This window comes from Netta rufina (genome assembly GCF_964035555.1).
Source record: "Netta rufina genome assembly, chromosome: 2".
NCBI classification, from domain to species: Eukaryota; Metazoa; Chordata; class Aves; order Anseriformes; family Anatidae; genus Netta; species Netta rufina.
In genome coordinates, this window is record NC_140124.1 from 18362305 (window position 1) to 18389949 (window position 27645).

The 27645-nt window shown below is 42.1% G+C and overlaps 1 protein-coding gene across 3 annotated transcripts in view; it reads left to right on the plus strand.

The window, feature by feature from the left end:
• ARHGAP21 (Rho GTPase activating protein 21) overlaps window positions 1–27645 on the plus strand; it is a 118215-nt gene that overhangs the window by 18788 nt on the left and 71782 nt on the right. The gene's annotated exons all lie outside the window — the stretch shown is intronic.

Sequence of the window (27645 nt, forward strand, 5' to 3'; positions counted from 1 at the left end):
CGTCGCTGTAATCCCCTGTCTGCTTGGCACTCGTCAGGCTTGTCCCTCCACTGACAGTGATTTTCTTCCTCTAAACAACCTTCTGTTACATGGCAAAAAAAAAATAATAAAAAAAAATCACTGGCATATATTTTCAAATAAAAACAAGGTGTTTCAGTATATGTTTAAGCCAGGAAAGTGCAGCTGTCCAAGCCTGTAGAGTTCTTTTAACGCATTAAGAAAATAGATTGACCACAAAACGCCGCGTTCCCTTATCGCGTGTGGTTTGACATCTTTCTGAGGCTCACCCGTGTGCTGCTTTCTGAGACGAAGCTCAGCAGAGTTGTGCTGTTTTGGGCTAGTGTGGGTGGCGTCTATTTCGGAGATGAAGGTGTTCCAGGGGTAGGAGAAAAACCCCCACAGATGATTCATTTTGGGATTAAGTCTGTCTTCTAGAAGTTCAGTGCAAGGACCGAGGAGGAGATGGCTTTTCTTCCAGCCTGAGTTTTGACTGGCGTGGTGATCACATCCCATTTATGGCTCCTTTTATCACCTCACCTCAGAGGGTGAAGTTCTGATAAGCAAAATGAGAATCCAGTTGACTTTCTCAGCTGAGAGTTATCTTGCCTGTGTAGCTCCTGTATTTAACTACTTGTTTGCAGAATCAGTGCTCAAATAAAGTGAAGGCATGAACCTGCTTCCTAGAGGATTATTTTTATGTATTTAACCTTATGTGGGAGAATCACCTCATTGTGCTTTACATTTTTAGTGTCCGTCTTTCTCTTCTGGAAATTTGGGGAATATCTCAGGAATAAGCAGTAGAAAAGATGATTGTGAGCTCAGTGTGCTTCTAAGAATGGTAAGTGGTGATGGTGGAGTTATGCATGCTTTAGGCCTTTGTGCCACAGATACCATGCTTCTCCTTCATTTTATTAGTGAGATCACTTCCATGACTGCTATGACTGGTTTCCAAATAACAGTAAAGCTACGTGCATGTTTGTCAGCAGGGTTGGAGCGGGGTTATGACTCCCAGCATAGCGTGGTGGAGCCCTGCTGGCCAGAGTTTTGGTACAGCTCTGCCAACAGTGGTCACCTCAAATTATCTTTACACTCAAAGCAGGATTTTACATACTCTTCTCCCGTTCTCCCATTCACAAAGTTGATCAGAAAAAATCATTAGATGGAATTAGAAGTTGTCAACCATTCTCTGCACTGACTGGAACAGAATGGGTCCTTGCTTCTGGAATTAGTTTCAGGTGAGGCTTTCATTTACTTATATATTTGTCTTTATGAGTTGAACAGATTGCTGCTTAGGGACCAGTTTTCTCTAGACCCTAGGAAATTTTTCTTCCCCCTACTCTGAGGCCTGGTTGTGTGTCTCCAGCATTATTCAGAGGAGGCTCTGGCTCCTCAAGACCTGGGGGCTGCCCACCTTGCTGCTGTTGCACTGGTTTCTGGTCTCGTGCTGCAATGTGCTTTCTCTCCAAAAGCGGAAGGATGCTCAGATGTCCTTCCCATAGAGACCCGTTGTTTGCAGGGCTGAAGTGTCAGACAAGCTCAAAATCAGTGAGAGGTGAGGTATTACGTGATGGGATGTGGCAGAGCACAGGATCTCCTTCCTTCCCCTTTTTTTTCCCTCATAAGCAGCAAGCTGCTAGATGGGCCAGGCCTGCCATGCAAGCCCTGCATGCATTGTGTAGGTTTTTTGTGTTGGTTTCAGAGGTCATTTTGTAAGTGGAGTTTGTTTATCATTAAATAGTTTTTATGCTGATGAATTCCATGTGTTTTAGCTAAAGTGCTAATACAAGCAGGCTTCTGTTTGTAAGATGCTGCCTACTTGTGCTCTTGCATGTTGTGTTGAGGGAAGATGCATCACTCTGCTCAGCTCAGCTTTCCAAGGGTATGCTGAACTTTTTCTTCCAGAATTTTGGATGGATGAGTTGTTACACCAGCAAAGCGAGGTTTAAAAACATAATTCTAGGCGACACATTATTACCAAGATCTACTTAGATACCATCCCTGCGGTGCTAAGTGTGTTGATTCTGTGGTTTTCTGCAATCAGTGCATTTCCCTTTAGTGGTAACCACAGAAAATTACCCTGGGTTCATAGTGTAATTGAAATTTTGAGGCTAGAGGGAGAAGCTGTTGACTTCCTCTGCAAATAGAATGGGGCAGCGCTCCTAGTTGAGGAAGAACAGGTCTTTACCAGTGCTACAGTTGTGTTTTGCATACTGTTTGTTTTTGTCATAAAAAAGTTTCTTTTATCCTGTGGTTAAGAAATAAAAAGGTTTTCAATTCCAGTGTTAAGGAAGAATTAAGTATCATGTCAAGTCTCTTTCATGCCACGAGTAATTGCCCGTTATATATGGACAAATTCAGACACCTGGCTTCTGGCTGTTGATCGTTTAGACGGGCATTACAGTAGTGCTTACTTTTCCATAGTGCTTTTTATACTCTGTCTAAAAATACATTCAGTTGTCTGAACTCTAGAAACAGGTGAGATTTCAGATGTACTCCTTTCTTCAGCATATAACACATTGCTGCTGGTAGCATCTGTCCAGTCTGTACTTCTCTGTTCTGAATTTCCATACTAGATGCTTGATCTGCTCATTGCTGAGGTAGGAACCGAAGCCCTCACACACTGTAAATGCAGCTCCAGGATGTTAGATGCAGTGGCACCTGTTGCTGTGCCTACATTTTGTGAGTTTGAGTTTTTCTGTACAGAAAAACTTTCTTCAGTTATTTTTTTTTTGTTGTTTTTTTATAGACAGATGGAAAATGGAGGGAAAAGTGGAATTTAACCAGTAAGAAAATGAATGATGATCAGAAAAACTTGTCTGTTGTTCCACCTGCACTCATGTAATTTTTGACTAGAATAGGGCTGCAGGCCCTTCTTGACTTAATCACTCTTGATGTTTGTGGAGTTATAAAGAATTCACACTAACACGAGGAATGAAATGTATTAAACGCGCTAGCCTCCAGTACTGCAAGTTTCCTTGTTACTTCTGATGAGAAAATCACAATTCCTACATTGCTGTAGGACAGCAATAATACTGCAGGGTTATGGAAGAAATATGAATAGAGAATGATTTAATGTCCCAAAAAAGTTCTGGAATGTGGCTTGTGTAATAGCTGGATGGGGAAGGAGCGGAGGGCAGTACAGCTGAAAATGCAGGGCCTGTGTTCTTTGGGCAAAAGACATGGTAGGAAAGGAGTGATGTAATGGAGTGAAGTAAAGAAAAAATAAAAATATCTTGGGTATGTTTTTTTGTGCATGCCATCAGTCTGCCCGCCTGTTAATTTCTCTGCAGTTACTCTTGAACTCATTGGCCAATTTTGGCCAAATGCAAAGGCAGCAAAGGAGATAGGAGGTGCCTGGCGATGCAGAGCCTGTCAGTAGCTGGGTGGAAGGCAAACTCAGATTAATGCTTCTTGCTGAAGGTGAGGGGGAAAGCTGGTGGCCGGGCAGCACAGGAATGACTGCAGCCTAGCCAAAAAAGTTATTTTTTCCTCCCATATGGGGGAAGAAAGGCAATGAGGGGGAGATCCGAGATGCATGAGTCCAAAGTCAGTTCTGTTACTCATGTGGTAACTTGATATTTTAAATTTGTTGTTAAAATAAACTTGAAACCTTCTTAGAATTCCAAAGCTTGCTGGAAAAATGTTGAATTGTTTTAAAGTGCATCTTCTTCTGAGCCAATCCATCTTTACATGAAGTAGTGAAAGGGCAAAAGCTTACGCAACGGTGGGGAAGAGCTTTGATCAAGTGCACGCATCTCATCCAACAAAAAATGCTGGAAACAATTAAAGGTAGTTTCAGAATACCTCAGATGACTGAGCTGATAACACCGAGCAAAGCTGGGCTTGGTCTACATGAAAAGGTGATGGAGAAACTGAAGTTAAATTTGGAATTTTGAATTTCTTCCAATTGCCTAAAGAGATTATTAGACAGGTGGCATTTATAGAGCTTAACATTTGAGTTATTTTTTCAAAGTAAAGACTAGGGTTTGAACCTCTGCAAGCACAGTGTATGGAAGCAAGGCTGTAGGGTTTAAATTCAAATTTTCTTGATAACCATGATGTGCAGAGGGCAGAGGTGTTTGACTTCTGTTTGTTTGAGGTGCCTTATCTTCAGCCAAATGGGAGTAAGGCAATAAATTGAGTCAAAATTTTATACTAGCCTTTGGGACTGAACTCACTTAAATTTGGGAGCAGTTAGAAAATGAGCCAGACATAACAGTCACGGAGGTGACTCATTAATTAAGCTTTTTTTTTTTTTTTTTAATTATATTTTAATTCTTCCACCCCTACGAGTGACAAGTGGCAGCACTTCTTCCTCTGCTGGCTTCTGTAGCTGTAGCACGGTACTGGTTCTTTGCACTGCATTCATTAGGTTGCCCGTAACCAATATGACAAATTGTTCAACAAGTCCTCAAAATCTAGCCCTTAGCTTACATATGCTATTGAATATGTTTAAACTTTATTCCCTTACAAAACAGAAGTAGAAGTGCAGATGTGAGGAATGTTGCTCTGCAGTACTCCAACATCCCAGAAGCTGTCTGTGGGTACGGGGACGGGAACGTGCCAGCAAAGCAGCCCTTGCTTCCCCCTCGGCGAGCTGTGGGCTTCCAGTCAATGGCAGAGTCTCGTCAGGACTCTCCTCTTACACATTCCCCAGCTGTAAGAGTGATAGTGTTTTGTTATTTTTTTAAATGTCATCTTTTTAAAACTTGCTTGAAAGTGTGTGTGCTGCCGTACTGTTTAAGGGTGGTGCTTCAAGGCCCGGGGAGTAATGCGGGGCTGTTGGTGCTTCAAAGAGGCACCTTGCTCTGTAGCATTCAGGCAACGTTAAAAACGTGCCAGTTGTGCTCAAGCCTGAAATTTATGAGGCCACAGGTGGGAACAGCAGAGAGGCGTTTGGAAAGGCTCCTGGGGAGAGTGCTTTGAGGTCACTCGTGGTGTGGTGGCCAAGGAGAGCGTTTGGGATTCCTGGGCCCCACAGGCTGCAAAGTTGCTGCACTCACCCAGGCTTTTTTTTGTTGGAAGCAGAATAAGCTTGTAATGTCTTTTATTTCTTGACATTCTTGACATGAAAATGGTGTTTGCTTAATGATTATAGTACTAAGATCCTGGTCTCTTCTTTTGCCCTTTTTTTTTTTTTTTTTTTTCCCCTACATGGCTACATTTGGAGCAATAGAGGAAGTAAAAACGATAGCATTGTATAAAGTTAGACTTCAGCTTTGTTTTGGAGCTTACCCCTCTGCCTGACAGCTCTGAAGCGTCACTTCTTGCTCCACCAGTGGACTGCCTGCCAGCTGAGGGAAGAGGAAGGCAGGGAAGAGGGAAGGCGAAGGAGAAGATTATTTTGCAAGCTGAGAAATTCAGGTTGCTTAACACACGCTCTGGTAATTTTATTTTAATGAAGATTTTATTTCCTCATTTTAACTGGCTTCAGAAGGAGCTCAGCTAGTTTAACGGTATATTAAATGAGGCTTCTGAACTTTGAAATCTCTATTTGGTGTAGAGGAACAGTCTGCTGCAGATTATTGTGCCCCATGGGAGGTGGAAGATGTGTTTTAAAGCAGATCACTTAGTGGAATCCTGAGATCCTTACATACCAACTCAACTCTGGATGTTTTATTGACAGTGTCATAGCATTGAATAGCTTTTGTTTGTGCCAATGGTGATAATTTTTAATTTTGACTGTAAAACTTCTTACAGTCTTTATTCGAAGAATGCATGAGTACGCCTTTATTCATATCAGGCTGGCAGAATGCCTTCTGATGCAGTGTGAGATGAGGCTTGCTTTTTGGGATCCTGTTGCAGCTCAAGCAGTTCTCTGTTCCTGTCCCTTGGTACACAAACACCTCAGCCTCCTGAGCATCCCACAGGTGAATAAGAGGATATTGGGCTATAATTTAAGGTGCTTCACTGGGGTCACGCTTGGTGATTAGCTTCATCCAAATTATCCAAATCTTCTACCTAGAGATTGCTAGATTATTGAGAAGACTTAACTGTATTATAATAGATTTGCTGTGTAAATAAATGTCCTGGTGCATTTAAAGGATTTTCTTTATAATCACCAGAGCTAAGACAACGTTTTCCCTTGTGTTTATATATGCACTAATGTACATAAGGAGCTTCTCAAAATGCAAGTTTCAGGATTCTGAAGCCCAGTGTTGGTCAGGCAAGTAACTTAGCTCTGCCTTTGGGCTGGGAGCAGAACATAGCAGAGCTGGTCACACACAAGCACAGCACAGCGAGGAATATGGAGACAACGGGAAGTACCTCTGTGAGAATTACACCCCTGGGAGGGTTCAAGCCAGTCTTGGCGTCTTGTGTGTTCAGATAGGATCATAGCACTGAGCCTTTCAGTTCTGCTTCTGTACTGTTGTGGTAGATGCTAGAAGGCTGTACCAGCAGGAGCGTACGTGTTCAGCTGTAAACAGAAAAGCTTCACTGCAAGAAAGTACTTCTGCTGTTGCTACCAAAGGCATATGAGTTGATGTGGTGTAGTTTAAACACTTTTACCATTGTTCCCGGGGAAGAAAAATCCCAAACTTTGCTGCTCTCTAAGCGAACAGTGACTGCATCCTGGTGTACTGCGTACAGTGTGTTTCCTGGAGACACACGTGCAATCTAGACGTGCTTAGTAATGCAGCTTGCAGTCATCGCTTTCGTGATGACAAATTCAGTGTATGTTACGGTGGCGGTAAGCATTGTGCTATTTTTGTCCCAGTGTTTTGGTCTGGCACGAAAAAGTAACCATGGAGAAAAAGCTCAAAATAAGTCATGGTGCGTTTCTTGGTTTTGTGGAGATAATGTGAAATAACCAGGTGAAAAGACTTATGCAACTTAGCGCACAGTTAGCAAATACACTTGCAAACATGATAGTTGGACAAAGCCTTTGTGTTCTCACGAGTTTCATCTTGTTAACGTGGCAAATGCTACAGAAGTGCTTAATGGTATTGTTAGATGAAGGGGAAGAGAGAATGCCTTTTGTATCGCATCGGAAACAGAAGTTGGTTGGAGTAAGAAAACACCAAAATAGTTTACTGACAAGGGCTGAACTCCAAGCAAGTGGGCAGTACTTCAGCTTCACTTGTGAACTGGTAGCTCAAGGGAAAAGACATTTTCTCTCTGCCATGACTCAATCAAACAGCCTTCAGATCAATATTGGTGCCCCATCTCCTCCTTGAAAAGAAACAAGATGATGGGGAAAGCGTACAGGAGTATCTCCCTAACTCTTCAAAAATCCTCTTGCATCCAAATTGATGAGGACCTCATTCTGCATTAGTAATGTCTTCTAAAATAGTATTAGAAACAACTCAGTGTGATTTGGAAACTGATTTTGTTTGTGGGGGGTATTACAGAATTAATCTCACAAATAAGTATTTTGATTCATCTAATGAGCTTATATGTTGATTAAAAAGTAAAACTTGCATTCAAGCAGAAATAAAACTGCATTTATGCTGACCTCAGTTACTTTCTTTTGCTCTTGATTTCTGATGGAGCAGGGAGTATTAAGTCCCGTGTATTTCATGTTTTTTTTGGTGCTGGGGTTACTAGGAGAGTTGTACCAGACTGGTAGGAACGCCTTACAAAGCCTGACTGGTGCTGTACCAGCTGTCCTACACTTGCATTTCTTTCCCCCTGGGGATATCTGTTGTGTTTATAGTGTTCTTAGCTGTATTGCATCCTAAAAAGAAGCTGCTGCAGAGGGAAGGAAACACCAGAATTTTTCAATATGGAGAGAGATGTTTTTGGTATGTATTGTTGTTTTTTTTTTTCTTTTTCTTTTTTTTTCTTTTTTAGTGTTCATTGCTTTTGATAAGAATTCCAGTGATAGGAAAGAATTCAGAATGGAAATCATATTTCAGCCTCTTCCTGCTCTTGACTCGTTTTGTAAGAGCTTTTCTAATTGTCAGTCTTTTGAGCCAAGCAATGGAAATAGTGTCTCTCTCTTTTTTTTTTTTTTTTTTTTTTTTTTTTTCCAGACATGCTTTTCCTTTTTGTTCTTATTCACTTCTTAATTTCATTGACTAAAACGAGCCGGACTTCCTCTGGAGCTTCACCATCCTCATTAAGAGTCTAGACCGTGTTGGCAACCTCAAACACGTTTCAGATGCTCTTGAAGTTCTTTCAAGTGGCCACTGTGCAATTGTAGTAGCTAAGGGGACCCCGAAGGCTTCTACCTCATCTGCCTTTGAGACAAGAGTGAACAAAACTTGGCCTTTCTAGGACCTTGTAGCTTCTGGTGAAAATAATTGCTTTCCAGACTTGAAAACATTCTCTGATGTGGGAGAAGGGAGGAACCAGGGAAGATGCTGTCTGCATTTGTTGCTTGTGCGTGTGCATAATTTATTTTCATTTAGAAGCCACTAAAATGCCACTGTAAGGAAGAAATCATTAGTTACTGTGTGCAGAGCACCGCAAAGCCCTCGTGGTGATATTGTGTGGTAGTGCCCATGATATTCCTGTCACTGACTGCAGGAGTGCTGGTCCCGGACTGGATAGGTGAAGTAAGTAATAACTTTGCTTGTAATAGGACTTTCTCAGTTCACTTGCGTTCTCCGTCCAGTCATCATTTCCTAAAGTACATTTTCCAAGCCTGATGCTAAAAGATAACCTTAAGAGTCATTTTTATGTATTAGCTTATGTAAAAATACACAGTGCATTCTTGCATAGGAACGCCCTGTCCTGAGAGTCTGACTAGAATTATGCTGTTGGCTTAAGGGGGGAGAAAAAGGGTTTTCTTCATAAAGGATTTACCTCTTCAAGGAGTTTGGTACTCCAAGTACAGAACTGTGTGGCTTGGGACCTGTAAGCCAGTAGCAGGCAGGATCAGGCCAGTTCCATCACCTGGTGTCTCTCCTCTCGCTCCTCAAATACCAAACGGTGCAATACCAAGGCACTTAGGCATTGATTGCTAGTTGCTACCAGTTTGAGTTATTATTGCTTGATCCTAAACCTGATCCTTTTTAACACTGGGATGAAACAACAGACTTTGTGGCAGGCAATCTTTGAGAATATGTGAGGCTTTGGATAGATATTTTTTTTTTTTTAGTTCATAATTTCAACTTAGTGCATAATTGAGCTTCAGCAGTTTTATATTCTTGCAATTTTAAGTGGTCTCTTCGTTATTTTATGTGGACCATAAAAGCTGTAAAACTTGAAAACCCTGCTTAAATCATTGCTGTCATTGTCATCTTCTTTCAATCGAAGCTTAGTGTCTGGCAGGGAGCACCCTGGGCAGGTGAATGCTGAGACCTTTGGAGCCTGCTGCCATTGGTATGTGTCCTCTGTCATTCTCTGCTGGTGTGAGTGCATCTTTCAATGCTGTGTTGACCTTTTCCTTTTCATACTCCGGTGTGAAAGTCAGTGTGGAAGCCGTGTTCTTAAGTTTTAACCAAAACTATCCACAGCTTTAAAAAGAAAAAGTTTACAATAGGTTATATTGATTTTTTTTGACGATTTTTTTTTTTTTTGAGGAAGGCATTAGTAAATTGTGTGTTGAGAACAGAAAGGGAAGTGCTCTGTTTACTGTGTGCCTCCTTGAAGGCAATTCCATAAATTCCTGTGCAGTTGCACAAGAGTCTTCAGATCAGAGTCTTCTCAGCAAAACTGTGCCTAGGAGAAGTACAGAAGGGCTTCCAGCAGACATGGAGCAGTAATTTGCGAAGAAAATTCTGTTCTGTTCTGAAATGAGGTAGCAATTGAGCAATGCTAAGCTAGTGGAATTTGATTTAACCTTGTACCAGGAAGGAGGTTTTCTTGTAAGTAGGAGCAATCATCAGGCTAGTTGGAGATTGTCAGGAATGGTTTTCAGTACTGGCAGATCAAATTTACAAGGACACAGGCTGGTTTAGAAGGGAATTTTAAGAAAGAAGTGATTTTAAGGTTTTATTAAACCAACTTAACTATTGAGGGTGCTGCTCTTGTAGCAGTTCCTGATCTCATCCTGTATCTACAGGACTTTAAATGAAGACTCAGGCTTGCAGAAACTTCAGTCCTTGTCTCATTCCATGCCCATTGAAGCATTTTGATACTGATTGTTGGTGACAACAAATTCAGGCCCATTCTGACTGTTTCTGAGAATGTTCTCCTATTTCTTTCTGTTGTAATTTGTTTTTATCTGAAGGATTTAGACACTTCAGTGTGAATTGCAGTAAGTATTACATAAGCCCTGGCCGGACTGGGGGGTTGTGCGGGTCAGAATTTCCTTAAAACTTTGAAAATTAATGCCAAAAAGTTAAAGGTTAATAATGGCTGTTGATTTTATGGGAAGAGGTATACAAACTTGGTTTTTGAGGCTTGACTGACTGACTTTCTTATATCAAACTGTACAGTAGAGTTATAAAATACGGTGTTGGCTATTTACTAGGAGTTTGAGTACTTCAGAAGGAATAAATACTGGATAGTACTTTATTTGTCTTAAAGTATGTAATACTTTTTGTATGTAATAAGGAGACTGTTGCAGACCAAAACACTGCTTTAAAACTGGCTGATGGCTTTTGGTATGAAGCAGCAAACCTGTCTCAGATTTCCAGATCTCCTTTTCCTTCTTCCCTCCACCCTGTGCATCTGATGACCGCGTTTTTCCACAGTGCAGCCTTTTCTCAGCCGCAAGCTGGCTGCCCCTCGAGGTCCGCCAGCATCCCTGCCTGCTGCTCCCTCAGGCTGCCAGCTCCTTCCTGGATACTTCACGGCCTCGCTCTGCTCTGGCATCTCTGCAGGATCCCCCGCTCAGCAGGACCTTCCCAAACATCCCCCCTCTCCCACATCTCTCAACCTGGGACGCTTAGGATGTGTGCCGTGAGCAAGTCTGCCTGTTCCACCTAGTAATAGTTGCTAAGCAGGACATGTCTTCCAGCCTCTTGTCAGCACTGGCTGCTTCAGTGCTGGTTGCTTAACTTGTACAAGGAGTTTTTATGCTTTTAATATCTCAAGCTCTTTTCCCAATTTAAGTATTTTTTTTTTTCTGAGACCATATTCATTTTGTGCAGTGTCACATTGATACTGCTCTTCTCCCTTTTTCGTAATTACAGTGATAATAGAAAAGCTCTGCCTTTTACATCTTAAACAGCATAGATTTGTTGTACACAGCTGTGTCCTGGCAGTCCTCAGACTCCTCGTGTTGGTGAGAAGGGAAGAGGTTTGCTTGGACCCTGGCATTAATTCCCAGGGCCCTTGGGAGGAGAAATTAGAACAAGTTTTCTGTTTGGTTCAGTTAAAACAAATGAGACCTTATTTGTATAACGCCTGCAAAGTTACAAGCTGCTACTTGGCCAAGCCATTTGTTTGGCCCTTGTGTACGAGTTTGTTTTACTTCCAGACTGCTTTTGTAGCATGAATTTTCTTTCACATTTGAAGTACTTTTCAGTAGTTTGGCTGTTACTAAAGCAGAGGGTGAATTGGCCACCTGGTCCTGTTGCCCTTGCTCAACACTTTCTCAAGACTGAAAAGTCTTTGGCATATTACAGATGTTCCTTGAGGCAGTGCATGAATGCTGATGCAAGCAGGATGCTTCCCTCCTGCTCATCCACATTGCTTCTCTTGTATTTTCCTAAGATGGGTTGGGGGGGAAGCTGAGATTTGTGCCTTGCAGGGCTCTTTCTGCTCCTTCCTCGGCTTGGGGTCAGTGCTGGGGTCCTTTCTTGTCACTGAGCAGGTGCTTGGGGCCCTAACGTGCTTTCAACAAATAACATCCTAGTTTTAAATTGTTTGGAGCTACAGCTGATGCATCAAACTGTCTGACTTTCTGAAAGGTTTGTTAGCTAGCTGTGGTGTTTAAACCTCAGATTAATGAAAGGTGTTTCTGTGCTGTCAGCACTCTGGTGGTTTAAAGGGAGCCTGCTATTTAAGAACATGAAGGTGATGGACCTCCATGACTTCTGTGAAACTTGGGCGGTTCTCCTGGCTGCTGAAAAGTTGCTTGGATCTCCTAAAAAGCTTTCGGATCTCCTGAAAACACAGTGTCCATCATCGTAGCTGTGCCTAAGCAGGTTTAAGATTTATTATATGAATTATTGTTCGAATTTATTGAGATTCAGACTGTTAGCAGCAGCAACAGGAAAAAGAAAAAGAACATCCTAAAAAATGTCACTAAGGGAAATACAAAAGGGTACACTCAAACTGTGCTTGTTCTTATTTCCCTCTTCTCTTTTTTTTTTTTTTTTTCCCCCCCCCAAGAATGCATAATTTGACAGTCTCGGAAGTGTTGTTTTGAGGAACGTTCGGCAGTTCTGTCAGTTTATCTCGCCGAGTTGACACATGGCTGGGGTGGGAAGGGAGACAGAGCAGGAAGGAAGGTCCTTGTTCCTGAATGTCATTACTGCATAGCTCTCGCATCCTCGAGCAGCACGCAGCAAAAGCTGAGTCAGAGCACAGCAGCAGTCTGAGCAGTCTGCGCTATAGCAGGACATGGCCCAGTTCAAGATTTTGGACTGCGTGATCAACCACAACTGGAGCTTCATATGCAACCTCTATTGTGCTTGGAGTGGCCAGGTCGGTTGTTTTCTTATCCTTACATATTTTAAAAATGATAATATAATTTATTTGGGGGGGGAAGGCTCTAGTCCATCTATTCCCCTTCCCTCCCCCCCCATCCTATGGAAAGGGTAGAATTAAAAGTATTGCCATGTCCTAAGGCATTTGCTAGAGTTAGTGGCTATATAAAACATGCTTTTAACTATATAAAAGCTTTATTTTAACACTTGGAGTACTTCAGGTTGTTCTGGTAGAGTCTTGACCTTTGAGGGAGATTTGCTTCAGGAATTGCACAAAAAGAAATGTATTGCGTACAGGAAAGGGGAGACGTGCCAGGGTCATCTGCAGTGTGAATAAATTTAAAGCTGATTTTTTCCCCAGCTTTAATGGGACTCAACCGTCTTGGCTGTTTGAAAATACTTTATCATGAATGTGAGGGAAAATAGGGTGAGGGGAGGTTTTTTGTGTACTTTTTGTGAACATGCAGGATAAAATAAATGACCACAGGATGTTATTCAGTCCTTAATATGGACAGCTGTAAGTCTAATTGACTTATTTCCTGCATAACTAGAGGGAAAAAAAACAAAACATGCCTGGATTTTGAAAGCTTGTTTGTAAATAGAATCCACTTACTAAGGATTTAAAATAGTGCTATGCTGTTGTAATACTACTTTCAGGGTACCCTAGATGTTACCCGTATTTCTCACAGAACATTTAGTCACTGAGGAGAATTTATTGTGTTCTTCTACAATGTTAAAGGGAAGATGAGAGCTTTAAAAAAGAAAAAAAAAGTTGCAGTTTCGGTACAGTAACTAGAGGCAAGTGATTCAGAAATATTCCCACCAGATATTCCCACTTTTTTTGAGTCATCTTCTTAATGTTATAGGTTAAAAGAAGTCTGTTCTGTTGAGACAAACTGAGGCTTTCTTCCAGTCTTAATTTTCAGATGCTGCCCTGTCTGAGTTTAATCTAGCTTGCTTACCTAGGTAAGAATTCACCTGTATAGACAAACTCAACCTGGCTGATAGCTTCCTGTACTTCAGAAATCAAGAAGCAAGAAAATGCCTGGCTCATGATGTGAGCAGTCCTGTGAAGTTTTAAAATGAGTTTGGCATAAGTAGGGGGAAGGGAAAGGGGCACTTTGTGTGTGTATTTGTGTGTGTGTGTTTGGTTTTGAGTAACAGACTGAAATGAACTGCTAAGACCCAAAATAATAAGCTAAGAAAACCAAACCACCCAACAAGGCAGATTTCACATAATCCAAAAGCTGTATTATACCAAGCTGGTAAGAAAACCAGGCCTTAGATCAACATACTTGAAACTACTTGCATGCTTAAAGTAGAAATGTTGCTGAACTGTTTGTTTTTACTATTTTTTTTATTAGATAAGTAGAATATATGATTGCTGTGTGTGCTCTTTTTCTTCCCCTGAAAGTCAAATAGCTGCAAACTGCACATTTTAGTGAGTTATTGCTGTTTTTTTCCTTGAAACGAACTTGTTCGTTCATTTACGAGGTATTACCTCTGAAGAAGAGACCAATTGAGGTGCACGTAAGAAGTGAACACCGTCAGCCCTGGAGAGAGATGCCTTGTGCTTTGTGCAGCAGTGTTGCTTTCCAAATTCCCCACCTAGCATTGCTGGAGAAGCCTGCTGGTGAGAACAGAGGTGGGTGACCTGTGCAGTTGGAGCTAGCAGCTCCTTCTGAGGTGTAACTGCTCCAGTTTGGCACGTGGTGTCCTTGAATTAGCAGGAGCTATGCAGCTTCTTCGGTGATTTTCATCCATTCTGACCCCAGTAAACCATCAGGGGAGTGAATTACAAATTGTCATCTGAGAGCTGAGCTGAAGGCTTGCCTTGTGAGACAACATATTTCCTCCTAAATGGCTGTCAGAAGCCTATATCCAAGGAGAAAATAAAAAAGAGCTTAATTGCTTGTTTATCGCTAATGATTTCTTGAATCAGATTACAGAGTTGGTCTTCAGGGTTGTTTAGTTTGTTCTGCTGGCACACACCCCGCTCCTCTCCCCCAGTGTGGAGTTCCCAAAGTTTGTTTTTTAGAACAGGAAGGGAACAAATACGTAAGAGGCGGGAATGTCAATACATGCCCACCGTGTTAATACAGATTGTACAAAAAGTACTTCATGGTGCAGCGTAAGAGCTGCTGTAACGGGAGGCAGGTGCCTTTTGGGCTCAGATACAGCAAGGTGCTGTGTGTATTAGCGTGTTGTGTTTTCAAAGAACATGCAGAGGTCAGGACTAAATTAGAAATCTGAGTCAGAAATCGTGTTCTGCAATGAAAAATGTCAGCTTGTAGCCCAGACCTTGGCTGGGATTGATGGCTGTGTGGCTTTCACAGGGTGATCCATGAATAATAAATCAGAAGCCTTCTTGTCTCACAGTAATGAGTACAAAGCCAAACTGGATTAATTGCAGATTTTCATCTTTCTGGGACAGCTTCGTTACTTCTGATCTTTCTTAAAATCTGTTCCTGCGGAGTAGTGACATGTCTGCTTTTTTGTGTTGTCAGTGGTGGTCTGGTGGAACATGGGACAGATCTAAGACTGGGAGTCTCATGGGCCATCTAGAACTTCAGCATGAATGCAGATTGAGAAATAGGCAAGGAGCAGCAGGTAGAAAGCTTGTATCTGTATGTGGGGATGTGTACGTGGGGTCACAGAGGCTGCCCCAGCAGCGTCGTAGATGATTAATCTGGTTTGAGGAGAGCAGGTCTTCCCAGGTCCCTGTGGGCTCCAAATTCCTACCAGACCAATGCCTGCCGTACTGTTTTCTTTATTTTATTGCTGCATCCTAGCCTCTAAAAGTAACAATTAGGTGCTTTCAGCCATCCAAATACTTCATCTCAGGTTTCTCAGCCAAAGGCAGGTGATCTGCAGAGTTCCATCAACTCGCAGCTGGTCACACAGGTCCCTTGCACGGAGTGCCTGGCCATTGAAGCTGCTGGGCTTGGAGGAACTTCCACTGACATCAACACAGTCTTTTAGAAATAAGTTTGTATGTTGTGGCATTCTAGCTGCCAAGATCTTTTCAATTTTGCTTTAACTGGAGTTCATTATCACAGCCTTTTTCTGTATGGCACTGTACAGGAATGAGACGGTGCAGTGCAGGCTCAGCGATCGCAGTGCCTTCAAGCCTGAGGACGCAGCAGCACTGCATCGGCTGCTGCACTGCAGCTATTCCCTTCCTCTGGAGAATCTCAGATAACATTAAAAAAAAAAAAAAAAAAAAAAAAGCTTTTCAGTCTTCTGAATGTGTCACTTGGAGGATGAAATAACAAAGGTGGTTGCATTCCTTTCAGATACTTGCAGCTGATAACAGTTTAGAAATGTGATACGTTATCTTATTGTACTCCTCTGTTTATCTCCTGCCTTGGGGAGGGAGGGAATATGATAAAAATCTCGTCTCATAGCAGTGCAGGGTGTAATGTTTTCAGTTTTGTTGAGTAAAAGGTGTAAAATCACTGCAGGAAATAGCTGGTGGCTTTACTCACTGTGGGAATTCACGCTGCTGTTGGAGAAACATTTGTAATGTTCCCAACTATGGGGAAGTAACTCAGCAACAGTGAGCAATTCAAGCCGTAGTAATAGGCATGCAAGGACAAGTAGTTCTTAAAAAAGCAAGTGAATTTTTGTTAAAATAGATTTCCCCACTGCCCTCCACCCCGTTCTCCAGACAGATACAAATGTGGATTTAGTCATTGGCATTTGCCATTCTTACTGACACGTTCGCTGCAAACTGTGAGGAAATAACTCAGGTTGCTTATGATCGCACGGTAAGGCAATGTCTGAAAGCTGCTGGATTTGCAGCTAAACTGAAAATCCTGTGGACAACTTTCTCCTCTTTATCCTCTTAGTGATACCTCATCTCTGTTGACATACAGATTTCAGATTTTTTTTTTCAAGTTAATGACTTCACAGTCTTTTTTTAAGCAGCTTTCTAAGTATTATATCTTAGTAAATTAAATTGTTCACTGAAAAAGCTGCTTTTCTGTCCTATATGCGCAGCAGATTACAAATTTAGAGTTTGGAAATATTTTAACACGAGTTATGTAGCTTTGCATCTACATTTGCTGATTTATGCACAAACCTTTTTCATTCTGAGTGTAAGGCTTTTAATACTAGCAGTGTGTTAATTTGTGCATTATATACTGCATTCAAATATCTTAAAACATGGGACCAGGATTATATTTAAGCAGTGTGTTTGTGCATGCAGGAATTTATTAGTTTCTGTATTTACCCAGTGTTAAAGCTTGTAGCTTTAACTATATATCTAGAGGTGGCTGCTTTTGAGGGGGGAAGCTGTGTATTCAGGGATGTAAAGAATCTTGAAACGTTGCCTTACAAGTTTTGTGGTGTTTTTGAGCTGTGTTCTCTGTATTAAATCTTTCTTAGGAAGTTTAGACTTGATCTGAGTAGTTCTTCCCTCAAGTCAGTTCTTAAAACTCTTCCCATGAGACGAGGTAAATCTTCTGCCAGCAGGACTGAATCTGAAATGGAAGTGAGTTGCTATATTTAGGGTGACAATCTGCATTTTGACATTGCGGGTCAATTCCCTGATCTTCCAATGGCTTCCTTTTGGCATGGGGCAGGTCAGACGTTCATGTCACACATGAAACAAAATTCTAAGTAAAACTGCAGCATTGCAAAGCTGAAGGTGTTCAGATCCCAAGCCTGAACTACTTGGGATACCAGCAGTTACGACAATGCATTTATGCAGACGAAGTGGTGCAGCTAGTCTTCTGATTTCCTATCTTTAAAGCACGAATGAGTCTATTTATTTTGGAAAGATCAGTAGCTTCTCTGAGAAGATCAGCCTCATACCTGCATTAGAGAGCAGCGTAAGGTGTGTTTCTGTCCCACCGCCGAGCCCACAAAGCAAAGCCCTTGCTCAGCGTTATAGCTGCAGCATGGAGTAGCCCGGTCCAAGTCCAGAGGTTTGCTGGAGGGGCAGAGAGGCTGTGGAAAAACGGGTGCTCTCTTGGCTGGTTTAGACAGGGTCCTGGCAGAGCTGACGATTTGTTTCACCAAGCCATAGCCCCTGGGTACGATGAGGAGAAACAGCGTGAGCTGGAGGAAGTGTGTAGGTGGTTTCATGGCTGCCTTCAACGCTGTGCTGCATCTGATTATTGAAATGGGCTCAGAGTGAATCAGGTTCTATCCTCTGCGGTGATTTCGTTTTTCTTAAGAGCTTCTGCAGAACTATTCAGTGTGTGTGAATAGGTATGCCATAACAGAGCCTGGTGAAAACGTAGTGAAAACTATCTGGTATGTGGTGTGTCTGATAAAGTCTGCGTTAGTCCAGAAAGCAAAAAGAGTATACAAACGTGGTCCAAGCTAGCTCCTAATTGTGCAGTTACACACTTGGCTGGGGACGTTGGCAATGAGAGAACTTACTGTTCTCTCCCCATTTGTAGGAAGCGGAGAGGGTTGTGGACGGCTTGTGGTCTTGGGTCTGTCAGAAAGCTCCCCTAGGCTGAACGAAGCAGCGTAAGGCAGCCGCTGACAGGCTGTGACTGTGCAACCGCTCTCAATCACTGCTGTCAGACTACTAAGACAGTTTTTATCATGAGCGGAATAACCTCAAGCTTTGCTTCGACACTAAGAAAGTTTGCTTTCTCAGTCTCCTGTCTGATATTTCCAGATCAGATTCTTAAGGTAAGGACAAAGCATTTCCTATTCTTAACAAGCAGGGGCAGAACAAGTAGAGAAGGAAAAGCTCTGATTTAGCTAAATTAAGATCACATGACATTTTGCTGTTATGCTACCAGCCCTGCAGATGTTTCCTTTCTTTCCAGTTTAAGGAGGATGTAGCTGTTAAGAGGGGAGGCTTTTGCTAATGAGCCTGTAAGAAAACAAGGAAGCTCTCAATTTCTTTTTTGTTTTTAATGTTTTTCTGCCTACATTTAATACTATAAACTATGTGTTTACATGTATTATTCTAAATACCAATTGCAAGATATGAGCAAAAGCAGCGTGGAAACAGTTTGCGTCTCAGTCCCATGAAGTAAATCCCTGTATTTTGCCTCTGCTTCTTGGTGGTATTGCTTGAAATTGTGGAAAGTATGAGATAAATGCATTTATTTGCACTTAATTAGGTTTTGAAAAGATTGTAGTTAAAGCATTGTTGTTTTACAACATGGGCAAGCTACTACAAATGTGTATGTGTATATATATATCTCCACATATACATATAAATATATGGATGCACACACAGTTTGGTATATTTTTGTAGTGTATATATGTGCATGTTAAAATTAAAACCCTTTAGTTAAGTGCTAAACTTGCAAGTGTCTGATACTTAAAGGAGGATAGTTAGTGTTCATCAGATAGTTAGTTTGTGTTCATCTAGGTAATGAAGACACTAGGTGCTAACTGCAGAAGTTTTGAGTCAAGCTTGAGCTGCGATGGAGCACTAGTCATGCCAAACCTGATCTTGCTCTTGGTGAAGTCAAAAAAAAGCACAAAAAAATCCAGGTATCAGAACTTTTGTACAAGAAAACCAGAGCCTGCTCTGCATAACATGCTAGTTCAGCTCTAGCCAGAGTGAGTAGGGTTGTGCTCTCCCTGCTGTAAAGTAGGAAAACTGTTTCTGGATCTCCCCTGGCCTGGAGAGCTGTGTGCTCCTTTCATTCAAGCAAGTAGGCCCAGCTGGGCTTCCTTTAGAGCCAGTTGGTGTTGCTGCATTTAATCCAGAGCCAGGAAAACAGCACACTGAGAACTTTTCGGTTAACAGAAGTGCCATTTTGGTGATCATCCTTTTTCAGATTGTCACGTGTCCCTGCATCCTTGAGTGCTTTGCCAGCGTAAAGCTAGTTATTTATGTGTTGCAATGGAGGGACTTGATTTCAAATGGAGAAGATGGAGTTTTTCAGCTACAGGCTTCCTCCGACCCTTCTTGTTTTCCTGTATTGGATCTCAGGGGGGAAAAACTGTGATTTAAATGTGGGAGTATTTTAAGGTGAGGGAGAAAGGCAGAGGTTGCTGCAGGTAGCCTTTAGCTTTGCTTTCCAGGTCTTGTGGAGTAGGGATGAGACTGACATAAGCATCAACTGTTTGCTTCGCAGAGCAGCCTTCTGTGAGCGGTAGAGCACAGAAAGGCAAACTTCAGCTTGGGGAACGAGCTGCACGTGTGGGGGGTTTTACTGTTTGTTATTTGGTGTGTGCCTCGACCTTTTTGAGGACTGAAATCCTCTCAAAAATGCCATTTCTCCTTTGACTGTGCTTACTTCAGTGGCAGTTACAGAAGTACACAGAAGCAGACGTCCGTCTGTCCATCTCCTTCCACCCAGAGCAGCTCTGCACGCTGCACGGCAGCGGCGATGTCTCCTTCCCTGTGCGAGCAGCCATCTGCTGCGCTGGCACAGGCTTTGGTTTTGAAGGGTTGCAGATTTCCCACTTCCTTCATGCTACTGGAGCTGTCGTATATTGCTCTCTTGAGCCTTTCTCCTCACCTGGCCTTGGTTTGAGGACACTGCTAATGTGTTTTATTAGGTTGGGTCATTCACTTCTGAGAAGTTTCCAAGTGTGTGTGGTGTGCTGCTGATCTCTGCTGCAGGCAGGTGCCACGGCCTTCAGTGTGAATTAAAGGATTATCCTAGGCCCGATACTTCGTCTGGGTGGGGTTCATGTTCCTAGAAGGAGGTGGCAGGTTTGCTGCCAGGGCTGTCTCATAGCAAATACCTGAATTGGCTCTGGTTGTTCTCCCAGCACTGACCTGTCGCTGTGGCCACCTGGGCAGAACATTGAAACAACAGAGCCTGGCTCCTGCAGGTGGCCTGCCTGCCAGGCCTTCACTCTCTGCAGTGCTCCTTGCATCTTTACTGCCTTGCTCTGAAGCATCTCAGCTCCTTATGGCCATCAGCAAGACCCTTAGGAAGGCTGAGTGGGGGACATCTGCCCACAGAGACCACCTCACCCCTGCTGGTCACTGCTCAGGGCCCGACTGCCCAGGCCAGGCGAGGGGCGCGCATGAGAAACGGCATTGCCCATCTTTGCCCTCCAATTCCTAGTAGTTTGTTTTTGTTCTCCTGGTTGGACTGCCACCATTCTTTGTAGTAACTGTCTGGAGTCACAAAAGGTTCAGATCTCGTTTTGGAGAGCTGGTTGAGTTTGCTGGCCTTCCCAGTTCCTGCGTTCTCCTCAGGAGCAGTGTTGGTGCTGGGGAGCCTCAGCGGCCATCCAGCACTCCGCCTGTAAAAGATGAGCGGGTCCCCTGGGGACACACGTTCTCCAAGCCGTGATCTGGAGAAGTCATGCTCTGAAGGCCGTTTTTTCATTATTTTTTTTTTCCTTCATGAATAGCTTCTGTGAAAGAAGAGCTGTGCCTCCCAGTTCCAAAAGCAGGCTGTCTTTTGCTATTAGCAGTTGCCCTGAAGAGAAGGCCCTGTCTGGGCTGATTTTATCTAACCTCTGTGAGTGCTGTTTACTAACAGTTGCATGTGATGACTCATGCTCCATTTATCTCCACATCTCTTTTTTTTTTTTTCTCTTGTGGTGAGAGCAGTTTTGCAGCTGTTTGATTATTTGAGCTTTGAGGGCTTGTTTACATCTTCATTTCCAGTTTCAGGTGCTTCGTGGCAAGACAGCCTTCTCCTGGTACCTGCTGGAAACAGGCTCGGCATTACTCTCATTGGGCATCTGAGTCCTTCCTGCAGCTTTCTTAAATACATATAGCACTAAAATGCACAGGATGGAGTCAGGTACCTTCTAGTATCTCTTGCTGAACTTCTTACTAGGCCCAGCACTGTGTGTTGGGTGGGCTCCATCTCCTCATGGCCCATTCTGCGAACATGGAGCAGTACTGAGGGATGTCCTCGTGTAGGAAGAGCTTTCCTCTTTTGTGCTTCAGTATGTTTACGTGTCTCAAGCTGCTCAGCTCTTCAGTTCCTGCTGATTATGCTGTTACAGTATCGTTCCTGTAGATAAAGACTTGTTCATCCTGAACTACTTTCACTCCAGGCTGCTACGTTGCAGTCACGTCTACTTTGAGTGTTACTAAAAAGTACAAGTCGGTATATAGTAAATGTCAGCAATTATGCAAGTTTATTGTATGTGCTGATGTTTGTTTTTTATTTTTTTATTTTTTTATTTTTGAAAAAGCAGTATTTAAGACAGTGGCTTTACATACACAGTCTTGTTTCTAGCCTCAAACCTGTCTCTTGATGTCTGGGTACCTGCAGAGAGAAGCCCTGTGGAGATGCACATGCAGGTAGATGCAACTAACTCATGTTTATTATGCATCTGCCCTAAGCTTAATTGTATAACTGTATATGTCAATTAATCACTATTTAGTAATCATACGTGTATATATATATGAACTTATTTATTTATTTTCTTACTGCTTGTGTGTATAGAAGGGTAACTTTGAGGTAGCATGCAAATCTGAACATTCTAGTTGGACACTCAAAATACTGAAGTGTTTGGGATGATTCATTAATAAACTGCAGAGTCTAATTTTGGTGTTAGTAAAGAAGGAAGCTGGCATTCCACATAGAAGACTGTGGGTATCTTTGGAGTTCAGCTTAAGGTTTCTTAAGTCTGTAGTGTGTGTATCTGTTAAGAAAAACATCAATTAAATATTAAAAAAAAATAATCTTTTTTTTTTTTTAATTTTAGATGCCTTTTTTTGGCCTTAGCTAGCATCTAAGGTGATGCATCTCAGATTTCTGCGATTTCTTATGTCAGACTAGTTTGGGAGACGCGTTTCCTGCCACCACTGTGGGTTTGGAGATGCTGATGGTTACACCTTGTAGCTTACCTTGCAAGGACAGAAAACAATGGAAGACTCACGTGAGGACAGGACGTCAGTCCACATGCTGCCAAGTTCCATTTCCTGCCTGAACATCTATCCTCCCCAACATCCTTCCTTATCTGTTTAGGGGGAAGACTGCAGGATTTTGTCTAGTACTAAAGTCAGAAGTTAGGACAAGTGCGTGTTTGACATGCAGGACTGGAGTTATGTAGGTGTTGGGGTTTCTGCGTTCTGGTTTTCCTGCTCATGTCTTTGCAGGGATTTTTCAGTGAAGAGATGAATGTGTTGCTGAGGCTGGAAGCGATTGAACTCATTTGTTTGCTTCAAGGACAAAGCTATTTCCTGATACTGGGAGGATGAATTTGCTTGAGGTGTCAACCTTGTATTAGTAATTAATTTCCTTTCAGTGAGAATGATTTACTTTTGAATAAAATGTTATTTTTACATTCCAGTCGGGTTAAAAAACATTAGAAGTATCTTATCTTGCCACGGGTTGAGACTGGTTCGGAATGTGATCATGGATTTTGATGTTTTCACTCTTTGCCAAACCTCTTCACTTGCAGTCCTCATTTCAGCAGTCAAAAGGCATAGAGCTTGTGATTTTGTGTGAAGAGCAGCAAGAGCTTTCAGCCTACGCCTCCAACGCTTGTCACAGTTGTTCTGTGTCTGGCCACAAGCCTTTCTCAGAGCAGTGGTGGTTTTAATGGAGTACTGCCTGAATTTACCCATAGTGTGAAAAATGTATAAGTATGGCTGCTTTAGAGGTGGTATGGGTGTAAATAATTGTCTGGCTTCTTTTTCGAGTGCTGGATATGCCTACCTGTACTGCAAACGGGGGTGGAGATGATAGATCTCAAAGACAAGTTGTATAACCTTCTGTGTTAAACACTTGTCTTTCTAAGATAATTTACTTATTAGTGCTGTTTCAGGAACGCCCAGGAGCTGTGTATTTTGGGGGTTGTATTTGTCCCCTATCACAGAATCATTTAGGTTGGAAAAGACCTCTAAGATCATCGAGTCCAACTGTTAACCTGGCATCGCAGGTCCAGGGAACCACATGTTCTCCAGTGGATTGAGCTTTTACTCTGCCTGAGATCTCTTGCGTGCAGGAGCCTAGTTCTTTGACTACAGAAGATGATCAAGGGTAAAGGGAACATGATGTCCTCTGGGCATGAATACAGTTCTTTGCTTCATTATTTCTGAGCAGATGGATGTACCAGAAAAGTAGAACTATTTTTTTGAGGGAGATCTTCATGCAACTTTTTGTCGGCTTCTATCAAAGTGATTTGAAGTTCTCTGCGTGGCTGAGACTAAAAGGGTCAGTGGCTTGTTATAATTTCGTTTGAAAATCGTCACTGGAAGAATCTGATTTTTAAAGAAAGAAAGCCTGACTTGCCGTGAAATCTCCCATCGTTCTGTGGATAACAAGATTTTCTTCCCATAGTTTTTCCTTCTGTTCTTTAGTCTTAGCCAGAAAAGAACCATTTTTTTCCCTCCCCTGTTACCTTTTAAAAGACTTTTTACACTTTCTGTCACATAAATAAGATCAAACTGCTAGAAAAGTCTTTTTTTCTTTGAAATTGCAGGTGTAATAGGGCAGTTAGCTAAATGATAGCTACTTGGTTACAAAAAAATAGGGCAAATAAATGACCTGATGCAAGAAATACCACTGTTTCTAAGCAAGCCCAGCATTTATTATAGCATTTGGAATATCCTCTCACTGTATCAAGGCAATTGTGGGCTTAATAATGTGCAAGATCCTTTTTGGTTCTGGCTTATGTCAATGGTGATCAAAAAAAATACTGCTTGATGGCTGTTGAATCAGGAAAATCAGGTGACACCAACCCATTTTCTGTTCAGCACACACACATCTAGCCAAGCTGCTGTTTCAGGCAGCACATTTCTTGGTAGACGAGCTGGTAGCTGAACATGGTGAAATCCTTCTGAAGCAGGAGGCGACTTGTGTTTATCGAGCTGTTGGGAGGTGACTCCACCAGTCAGTCTGGTCAGTCTGGTGTTCTTGTTTTTTTTTTTGTTTTTTTTTTTCTTAATAAAGATTTGGGCTTCAGAAAATGTAGCTTGGCAAACACACTTGCAATGAGATTTTTATTTACATAATTTATTTGTGAAGTGTTCTGGATGATTAGAGAAAAAAGTTAAACCCTAATAACTAGAGTAAATGTGAATGCCAGTCCTAAGTGACTTGAGAAATAATTTTGAAATTGTTTGCCAAATACAAAGGTAAAATATGCATGAAAATGGAGTGATTCAGTGATTCACATTACTCACACCAACTTTAAATTGTTTTTCATGTTTTTTCAAGGATCGATAGCTCAAGGTATAATTATTTATTATGTTCCCTATTATTCATCTATGAAGATAGTATTCAGAGCTCAAAGCATACCTATTTATCTGTTTAGACAGCCAAGAAGACAACTGATAGTTTGTGTTGCAATTGCTTACGACTGTCATTGGACTGAACTGTTTTTAGGATGTTATTTATACAGATCTGGCTGTAAATTGTTTAGAAGCCAGAAAATGAGAGAGGCTTTGGAGGCCATGCAAGTTGTGTGTTTCTTTTTCATTTTTAAGACCGATAAAATGTGAAATTACTGTTTTGAGATTTACTTTTATTTGGACATAACACTGATGTTTGTAAATAATCAGATTTACCATTTTTACATAATTCTATAGACTGTGCTAAGCTCCTGGTGATTCATGCGCTTCTTTCAGGTGCCGTGTGATTTTTCATGGATGCTTTCATCGCTCGGAAAAACAGGGTTAAAGGCAATATTCAAAGCACAGTATGCTTTTTATAGTGTGTTTAAGCATCTGCTATATGTCCTTGTAATTGCCTGTAACAGGAAATGATGTTTTGAGATACTTTGTGTAAAAAGCTCATATGAAGCAATCCTGGGGGAAATGATGCTTGAATCATTTTTAGTAGCCTGGGATTCTTCAGTCCTTGAACTTAATTGTATGCGTTCTGACTTTCACGTTGAACGTTGAATCTGTAGAGATTCAGTGTTTTACTGAATGAAGCATCCACATCTTTTAGTAAGGAACACAGCAAAACAATCTTTCATTTGTTAGGTTTTATGTGAAATGAAAATAAAGCATACATATTTCTCTTGAAATGCATGTCAGTCTCCTCTAAAGACAGATCACCTCGAGGATAGGAGGTATCTACGTATTTGTAACCGGCTTACCATCACTTTTGGCTCTGAAGAAATACCATGTAGGATCCCTGCTTTCAGTAACATTCTTGCCTGTGCAAAACATCATCTGTTTCTTGCCTGCTGTCTTGCACCCTTGTTTTGTTTGTGCTTTTGAAAACTTTGCTTGTTCCTTTTTCAAGCCTTCCCTGGCAAGGGATATTGCTGGTGGGCGTGCTGTGGTTGGACCATTCACGGGGTGACTCAACAGATGTTGGCTCTCTTCTTTGTAATTCAGATTCCTTTTTGTTCGTCGTGGCGGCTGGGAGCTGCTGTCACTGACCACGTCCCACATTTCTTATTAATATTGGCCTTTTCTGTTCAACTGTTGGCAGCCCTCGCGGGCGCTCCAAGGATGGCATGATGATAACCTTTAACTTCTGGCCCGTTCTTTCAGGAAACGCTGGCTTGCCAGTGCAATACTGGTGTTTATGGGGAGCTGTCAGTTCAGCAGCTTGCCTGAGTGAGAAAAGTTCACTTGAAATTGCAGGGGAAAGAGAGGTGGTTTCTCACGTGAGTCAAATGAATACTGTGTCTCCCACCTCTCAGACCTAGGGAGGTTTGGCTGCATTTTGATCCCAGGTTACAGCAGATCTGTAAGTAAACCACGGTGATCAGTTGTCATACCCACCACAACTACCTTTAGGATAATCAGGGAGGCTTTTATCAGGAAAAAAAAAAAAAAAAAAAAGTCCTCTGCTTTTCAGTGCTACATTTTGTCTTTGCCCATAGTGAGGTGGGGATCAGGCTCTTTGCTTGAGCACCAAGTGGTAAGATGAGGGGAAATGGCCTCAAGTTGCACCAGAAGAGGTTCAGGTTGGATATTAGAAATTTCATTACTGAAAGGGATGTAAAATACTGAAACGGGCTGCCTAGGGAAGAGGCCGAGTCACCATCCCTGGAGGTCTTCAAGAAACGTGTAGATGCAGAACTTAGCAGTGTGGTTTTAGTGGTGGACTTTAGGACTAGGTTAAGGTTGGACTAGGTGATCTTAGAGGTCTTTTCCATCCTGAATGATTCTCTGATATAAGTTTGCTGTTTAAGTATCCTTAATGACAGATATTTGCTTATTAATTTTTTTTTGATCTTGTGTGATACCTTTATTTTTTTTGATTGTTCAAAATATCTCCAAGTGTTGTCTATAAAAATGAAAGAGAAAAAATGATTGCAGAGAAGGGGTAAATAGGTGGATTTCTGCTTGCTTGTCACTTAATAGAGGAAGTTGCTGTCATGGTGTTGAGGCCAGTGATTTTTATTGGGAGCTACTTGTTTTGCCATTTTAATGGGATGGAAATCATCATTTTTAATCGTGCAATTTTCCACTCATGTCATGAGAATGGAAGACTGAGAACGTTTGTGCAAAAATGAGAAAGTGTTCAGAAGCTGATGAGATTGGTGGGAAACACCTCAATAACTGACCTTGTAGTCAGGCTAAAGGGTTACGTAGCATTTAACTTAAAGGTCAAGCAATGCAAAGATTAAATTAAAGCCAGCCTTGGCAGTTCCACAGCTCAGCCTAATTTCTCATTCATCAGTTACCTCGTTTCAGTCTTTTCTGTTTTACACAAATGCTTCAAAACATGAACGAAGGTGATGGACAAGGACTCGGTGATCAACTCAGCTGAGACTGAGTTTCACATTTTTCTTTCCAAAAATCTGAAAATAATCCTTCGTGTTCAGAGGTTCAGAGACTGTTCAGAGAAGCAGAGCGCCGTGGGGCTGCTCTGCATTCTCCCAGTTTGGGTTTCCATAAGCGTTTCTCAGCGTGGCTGCAGCACCAAGACCCTTCGCCATCTGTATGGTTTTCCTCCCTGAGCACAGGACGATCAGAGGCAGGGAGGCTGATCTTCGAAGCACTGAGTAGTATTTCTTTGGCCTCCCTGCAGCTCTAAACAAGATAGGGCTTTTCTGAGCTGTCCTTCCTGCAGAAGTTTCCTCGTGACACCCCTTGCTATCACGGTGGAAGTCAGAATGCTTCGTGTTTTCTGTAGGCATCGATTGGGAGTTGGCTGGGCCCACCTTACCAATAAGCACTGCTGCATTTTTCAAATCCCAGCTGTAAGGGATTATTTTGGAGCAGCCCAGGAAGAAAACCAAGCAGTAAATTCTGACACGTATCAGCCAGTTGCTGAGCCCCAGCAGCAGAGCTACAGAAGGACAAGAAGACTATTATTTCTGTTTGAATACCTTGTGA